The following is a 7,937-nucleotide window of genomic DNA, read 5'->3' as shown; positions in this document are numbered from 1 at the left end:
TGCAAATCGAAGGCTGCTGAGATATTCGCCGTTGTTCCTCACTCCTAAGACTTCCCAGTCTAAGAGCTTGAATACTTCTAAGCATGTAATGAATAGCAATGGAGGGATTGTGTCTCCTTGCCTTTCTTGATAGGTAACTTTCTACTTTTCTTGTGGAGAACCAAGGTAGCTCTGGAATCCTTGTAGATGTTTGCGAAGATATTGATGTATGCCTCCTGTACTCCTTGATTATGCAATGCCTCTATGACTGCTGGTACCTCTACTGAATCAACTGCCTTTTCATAATCTATGAAAGCCCGTATAGAGAGGTTGATTGTACTTCACACATTTCTCGATTATCTTATTGATGACATGGATATGACCCAGCGTAAGATATCCCTTCCTGAAGCCAGCCTGTTCTCTTGGTTGGCTGAAGTCAGGTGTTGCCCTGATTCTATTGGAAATCACCTTGGTGAATATTTTATACAGTACTGAAAGCAAGCTGATGGGTCTATAATTCTTCAATTCTTTAACATCTCCCTTCTCATGGATTAGTATAATGTTGGCGTTCTTTCATTATACTAATCCATGCAAATAGCTCCATGCAAATGGATTAAACTGTTTGCTTAGGGAAGTAAACAGGTGACTTATCAGGAGGTAGTAGGACTAGTAATAAGCCGAATGGTTAAAAACGTTGTCAAATTCATGAAATTGTGCATGCAGGTTGGTGAGACTGAAATTCATAGCACATTTAGTGATCATTGATAGGGAAACTAAAAATTTTAACCGAATACTTTGGTATGTAAGCGCTGTGTCAAAATGGTAAATGCATTACAATGAGGCACTGATGCACATGACACTGTTTATACAGAAGTTTTTGACTATTGAAAAATGTCAGATCAGTGACTTCCTCACTAGACTATAATGCCAATCACTTATTCCTTTACCTGAATATCAAAGAAGTTTTGATAGAAGACCATGACATTCAGTAGATCTCTTAAACAGCAGCTCTGAAAGTCACTCCAGAAAAAACTATTGCAGAGAACCTCTGAGGGGTGCATTAGGTACATAGCTGCTTAAATAGAATACCTTGATGTTGACCATTGTGGTAGTATTGAGCAATAAGATATGTGACATATCATTTTTATACTAACATAATTGACTACACCAAAGAATACAAGTACTTAGGTGTCTTTCTCACGCATAATCTCTCGTGGACTAGTCACATCACTTCGATATCAGCTAACGCTTCCAGGTCATTAGGATCTCTAGGTCGAAACTTAAGAGCTGCGCCTTCCCCACTACGAAAACTAGCTTATTTAACTCTAGTCCGACCGCAAATTGAGTATGCCTCTTCCTTATGGAATACACATAAAAATATCTCGTCGACCTCCTGGAAGGCATCCAGAATAGATCGAGCTGTTTTATACCAAGCAACTACAGCAATCTGTCAAGTGTAACCAAAATAAAGCTCGAGCTCTCTTTGCAACCACTATCTACTCGCCGTGACATCGCTTTGCTATTATTGTTTCATACATTCATTCACGCGGCTGGTCTGTCATTACCAAACCTGGAAAAAGCTTCCTCAACGTCACAACAGCTACATAATACCTTTAGTTACACCCGAATTTATGACAATACATACGCATTCAGTTTTTCAGCTTTGCCTCGTGCGATACGTTTATAGAATGCTCTCCCAGATGACATTGCCTCCCACTCAAAACACAGTGTATTTCGTGATCTTAAATTCGAGCATTTTTTTGACGCTTCAGCCGTATAGCACATTTCTGCTTTCTTGTTTCGCCTGAATTCTTCTGCGTGCTTATTAAACATTTCAAGTGATCATTTGGATTATGTAGACGTGATCTTAGTGGCACTTATGCCATGTGATGTGATCACCGTTATATCACATTTTGCTTCCTGTGTTTTTTCAGCTATTTCTGTTTATTTTTGCTGCCTGTGTTTTTCTGGCTGTTCTGTTTATTTTTGTGTTATAATATTTCTGATATATTTACGCTGTTCGGATATTTCTCTTGTTTTACTAATGCCTTTTTTATGCTTATATGACTATGTACATCCCCCTTATCCAATGCCTTCTTGAAGGCCTGTAAGGTACTGTAAATAAATAAATAAATAAATAAATAAATAAATATTTTAGATGAGTTGGTGAATTTGTTTGCTGGACCACGTATGTGGGTTTACCCTAAAGTACCAGCACATTGAATGACCTTTTCTTGAGTGGCAAAGCTTAACAAAAGCTGAAAATACAAATCCTTGCAAACGAAAAACTACAAAACTCTTCATGCTTAGTTATGAATGAGGTTAATGTTGATAGCTGACGTGTCTCTTTGTGATGAAGATGAATCGGAATGTTTTCGAGGTTTGAGTGTTCTTGCAAATGTATTTAAGGCAGTGTTTTGGGGAAAAATGGCTATTAAAAGTGCTGCATTCAGGGAATACAAAGATTCTGAGGGCATGATCATGAAAGTACATGGGTACGTCCAAGTACTTCTCTGCACATGTATTTTGCAGAGAACATGTCAATGCAAGTGCAGTTTCTCGTAAGTGCAGTGTTCTAGTTCTTACAATGTACCTAGTTAGATGTTCTCTCCTAATTCCTTCTCTTTCAGAGAACTTAACGCATAAGCACATTGCATTGCAGTGATTATAAGTGCTGTATCATTATTTTGCTGAATCTGTGGTAAGCAGCATAACAGGTTCCTATGCTATTTAGTCACTTTAAAAAACTTGCACTAAATACTGACATGGGTATTCAAGGAAATGGCACAAAACGAGACGAGTAATAGCGGTAGAAAATGAAACGGCTAAGTGTCAGTCTTCTACCATTAGTAGTCAAGTGAAGGGCACAAAACAAATAGCAGAAGAAGATCAAAGAAACAACAAGAGGCCTAAAGTGGTCCCTCATGTACTTAATTAGGGTGACTTACAATCTGAAAAAGATAGCAAGTCGGCACGGTGTCAACGGTGAACTCGGCGCCTGCATGTGCCTTCACATCAATGTGAGGGAGGTTGCCCATGAGGCAGTAGAAATGGTTTTTTATGAATTATAGCAAGAAGGTGACAAACATGTGACACATCTATATTGTTGAATGTGTGCGATATTCAGTATCTCAGGGAATGCTTTTATGTGATGAATGTCTTGAGCTTGCACTTGCACTGGCGGGGGAAGAGAATGTTGTATACTAGTCTCGCACTGACTCTAAATAATAAAAATTTGTTAGTGGCACCTGTCCCGTCCTGACTATGTGTTGTCCTGTTTCATGCCATTTTCACGAAAATGAATGTGTACCAACTAGGTCAACAAGATGCTTTAGACCTGGCACTCCTTTAGTAGCCAATACTAGGCATATGTTTTATACAACCCTGTTCACTGGTACTTGCATTCGACGCATATTTAACTCCTTTAGACATATGCAGAAATACTATATACTGAGAGTGATCATGATGAGTGGGCGAGTCGAGATAATGCCTGACTAAGCAGCAGCCAGCAGCCATGCCTATTGAGAAGGGCAGGCAAAGAGAGATTCACTTTAAAATTACCATGGAGCAATGAGCTAGCAACCAAAGGAGACAATTAAGATAAGGTTTTTTTTGTACAGAAGCACTATTTATTGACAAGCAAGCCCAAGCAAAGAGCAACGAATGAGACATATATAGAATGGCTAGTGCCATTCATTGCAAGCTGCTAAGAAGTCAGTTGATGCAGAAGACATATAAAGGTGCCTGGGTACATCCATCTCAGAAATGAACATTATTTTACAGGTATTAGGCAGTGTTAGAACTGGCAAGGGTTCTTTCTCCAAAAGAGCACCAATCACCTGCAATACCTGTAATGCTAAGGATGCTGCAATTCAGCTGGTACTTCACCAGTAGTCACATATAAAGGCTGTCCCAGCTAACATTAGCCAAGCTATTTAAAAAATGATTAAAAAACTAAGATGCAAAATACGATTTTAAGATCTTTGCTGTTCGGTTGTCAGACCTCTGATGACCACACGCCTTAGGTTTTATAATTGTATCTTGCACCATGTTATTAAATGTTTTACTGTCATTAAACAGCTTGGCTAACGTTAGCTGGTACACACAGTATAAAGCTATGTATATTGGAATCTAAGTGGTGTCTGCTGTGACACATTGTACAGTTAAAACTTCATGAACATGTATTCTAAGTGAGTGAGTGAGTGAAATAACTTTATTCGGTCCACAATAGATGCGAGTAAACTCGACGTCACTTGGCTAGGCCCACTCAGGGACCATCAGGTCAAACCTCACTGCCCTCTTGCGGGCCCTCTGGACTGCCAGGATTTGAGAGGTCTGATCCTGGGCCTTAATAAGCTTCATCATTTCCTCTTGGGTGAAAAGGGGACCGCCAGAGGCGCAGCCCCACAGGACATGCGCAAAGTTCGCATAACCACCACACAGGGGGCAGTCCGGCCTTGGGAACCGTTTGGGGTACATTGTGTGCAGTGCCGCAGGGCTTGAGTAAGTGCTTGTTTGTAGAAGTCTGAGAGTGACTGCCTGGGCCCTGTACTGCGAGGAGTACGGCAGAGGCAGGAGTCTTTTTGATAGATAATTATGTTTGCAGATCTTGTTGTACTAGTAGAGAGGCTCGGGTTGCCCAGGAGAGGGCGCATTACCCGGCGCACGGTAAGTCAAAACTTGTGCAGCCGAGTGTGCCTCCTCGTTGGGGTAGAGCCAGGCACCCTCATTGTTTCCAAGCTGCGCAGGGAACCAGGCCAATGAGTGATGTTCGAGGTCTTTAGCGTTTTGGATATGTAGGGCCTGGGGAGCCACCATTTCCATTTGAAAGGCCCTGATGGCGGTCTTGGAGTCTGAATAAATCGTGTCATGTACACCGTCCGTCAATGCAAGGGCAATGGCAATGATGATGATGATATGTGGTTTTTTGTGGCGCAAGGGCCAGGTATGGCCAAAGAGCGCCATGACTGATAATGCTGTGTTAAGCGCTGATTGATTAGTTGCGATGATAGGATGTAACAAGGCTGTAAAGTGGCCTAAAATCAATCGCTATCGTAGAAGCGTAAAATGATATATAGTATAAAATTATGACAGTGATATGTGGAGTGGTCTATGGGTACAGTACGAATGACAAGTGATCATGAGGCTAAAATGCAAGAATATGGAAATAGGACGTATGCCTCCTTAAGGCCTTTGAGCCCAAAGGCTCGGAGGCAGGTGCTTTCTTTAATGCAGCTACCGCAGCAGAAACCTCTGTTAGGAGGCCGTGCTACGGATTTCCTGGGGCTATAACATGAAACCCGTGTACATCTTTTAAAAATTCGAACAAGGATTGGTAATTAAAGACAGGTTCTATACCTAAGATCATTTGAGGGTGAAGTGGAATTTGCTCTCGTTGTGGTAATGGAAAGTGCTTTTTCCTATTAGTGTTTAATTCAGTGCATTGCAGGAGGACGTGAAGCACGGTAAGTGGCTCACCACATTCATCACACGTGGGTGGATGGTTCTATACCTAAGATTATTTGAGGGTGAAGTGGAATTTGCTGTCGTTGTGGTAATGGAAAGTGCTTTTTCCTATTAGTGTTTAATTCAGTGCATTGCAGGAGGACGTGAAGCACGGTAAGTGGCTCACCACATTCATCACACGTGGGTGGATCACCACCGGACAAGAGGTAAGCGTGTCTACTGTATGTGTGTCCTATCCTAAGTCTGCAAAGTGTTACTTCTGTGCGGCGGCTCTTGGATACCGGCGGCCAGTTGCCAAGATACGGTTTGATAACGTGTAGTTTATTTTCTGTTTCTCTATCCCACAACCGCTGCCAGTAAGCCCTGAGCTTTTTCTTTAGGGCGGGCTTGAGGTCCATTACAGGGACATTCGTGGAAGAGTTGACAACGTTCGCGTGGACGGATGTGGCTAGCTGGTCAGCCAATACGTTTCCTTCAATCTCTCGGTGCCCCGGCACCCAGCATACCACGATATGTTGCTTGGACGCATACGTGGTGCATAGTACTGAGTAAAGGCACGCAATTACAGGATTTTTATATTTTTTGACAGTTTTCAAAGCGTTTACGACGCTCAAAGAGTCTGTGTATATAACTGCCCTTGGGATATTAAATTCTTTAAGGTGTTTAACGGCGGCCAATATCGCGTGGGCCTCTGCTGTGAAAATACTTGTTAGGGTGCAGAACACCGGCATCCGAAAATGATGGACCGACCGCTGCATAAGACATGCCGGAATTACACTTCGATGCATCTGTAAAAAATTCAGGAGAGGAGTATTTGTGCTGCAGTTCGAGGAAGTACATTCGGATATGCGCGACAGGTGCGCGCTTTGTAATAGCTACGAAAGATGTGTCACAGTGTATAAGTTGCCCCTGCCACGGCGGGGGCCGTATAGCAGGGGGCATAAGGTGGTATTCAAACAGTGGAACCCTTGTTTCTTCAGCTATGTCTCTAACACGCCGTGAGAAAGGCTGTGCCACTCTGGGCCGGTTGCAGAATAGTTGAGAACTGGACAAATCATTTATGGTGGAATACGCGGGCTGCTCACTGTTTGCGTTCACTCTCAGAAAATACATGAAAGACGAATACGTTCTCTGCAGATGAAGAGACCACTCATCCGATTCAACGTAAAGGCTTTCCACTGGGCTTGTTCTAAAGGCGCCTGTGGACAAGCGAATGCCTAAGTGGTGGACAGGGTCCAGCATCTTCAGAGCAGTTGGAGTAGCCGACTGGTAAACTATGGCTCCATAGTCTAGTCGTGTGCGTACGAGGCTTTTGTACAAGTTCATAAGACATTTTCGATCACTACCCCAGGTTGTGCTTGACAGCACCTTTAAGATATTCATTGTTTTCATACATTTCTTTTTAAGATACTTTATGTGCTGTACAAAGGTTAATTTTGCGTCCAAAATTATGCCTAAAAATTTATGTTCCCTGTTCACAGGCAGACGTTCACCACGCAACACAATTTCAGGATCAGGGTGCAGGCCTCTTTTTCTAGAGAAAACTACACAGGTGCTTTTTTGTGGGTTCAGTCTGAACCCGTTCTCATCAGCCCATTTGGAGACCTTGTTGAGACCAAGCTAGACCTGTCGCTCACACATTGCGAGAGAACATGATTGAAATCCGATCTGCACATCGTCAACATATGTTGAATAGAAGATGTTACGTGGTATGTATAGGCGAAGAGAATTCATTTTTACTATAAAGAGCGTGCAGCTGAGCACCCCGCCCTGCGGCACTCCAGTTTCCTATACAAATTTCCGTGACAACACGTTGCCCACTCGAACACGGAATGCGCGATTAGACAGATAACTTTCGATAACATTGAACATATTACCGCGTATGTCTAAGTGTGATAGGTCTCTCAATATCCCAAACCGCCACGTAGTATCATAGGCTTTCTCCATATCAAGGAATACAGATAAGAAAAACTGCTTATGAACAAAAGCTTCACGGATACGTGCCTCGATACGTATGAGGTGGTCACTGGTGGATCGGCCCTCCCGGTATGGGTCGAGCAATTTGTTTGATTCGAGGAAGTGTAGTAAGCGACAGTTAATCATTTTTTCAAATACTTTGCAGAGGCAGCTTGTTAACGCTATAGGTCTGTAACTTGATACAGAGGAAGGATCCTTTCCGTGCTTCAGAATTGGAATTATGATAGCCTCCTTCCAAACAGAGGGGATCTCGCCGGAAAACCATATAACGTTGTAAAAGGAAAGGAGGGTTTTTTTGTGTTTCGGAGGGTAGTTGTTTCAACATATCATATATTATGCGGTCTGAACCTGGGGCGGATGTATTACAACAGTTCAGTGCTGCCTGCAGTTCTACTATGCAGAATGGTTTGTTGTACGCCTCACTTCCTGTACATTTTCTTTCTAGCTTTTGTTGTTCTATTCGCGTTTTGTAATTTAGGAAGGTTTCGGAGTAGTGTGAGGAGCTCGATATGTGT

This window comes from Dermacentor silvarum, chromosome 9 (assembly GCF_013339745.2).
Source record: "Dermacentor silvarum isolate Dsil-2018 chromosome 9, BIME_Dsil_1.4, whole genome shotgun sequence".
NCBI lineage: Eukaryota > Metazoa > Arthropoda > Arachnida > Ixodida > Ixodidae > Dermacentor > Dermacentor silvarum.
Note: the sequence above shows the minus strand (reverse complement) of the source record.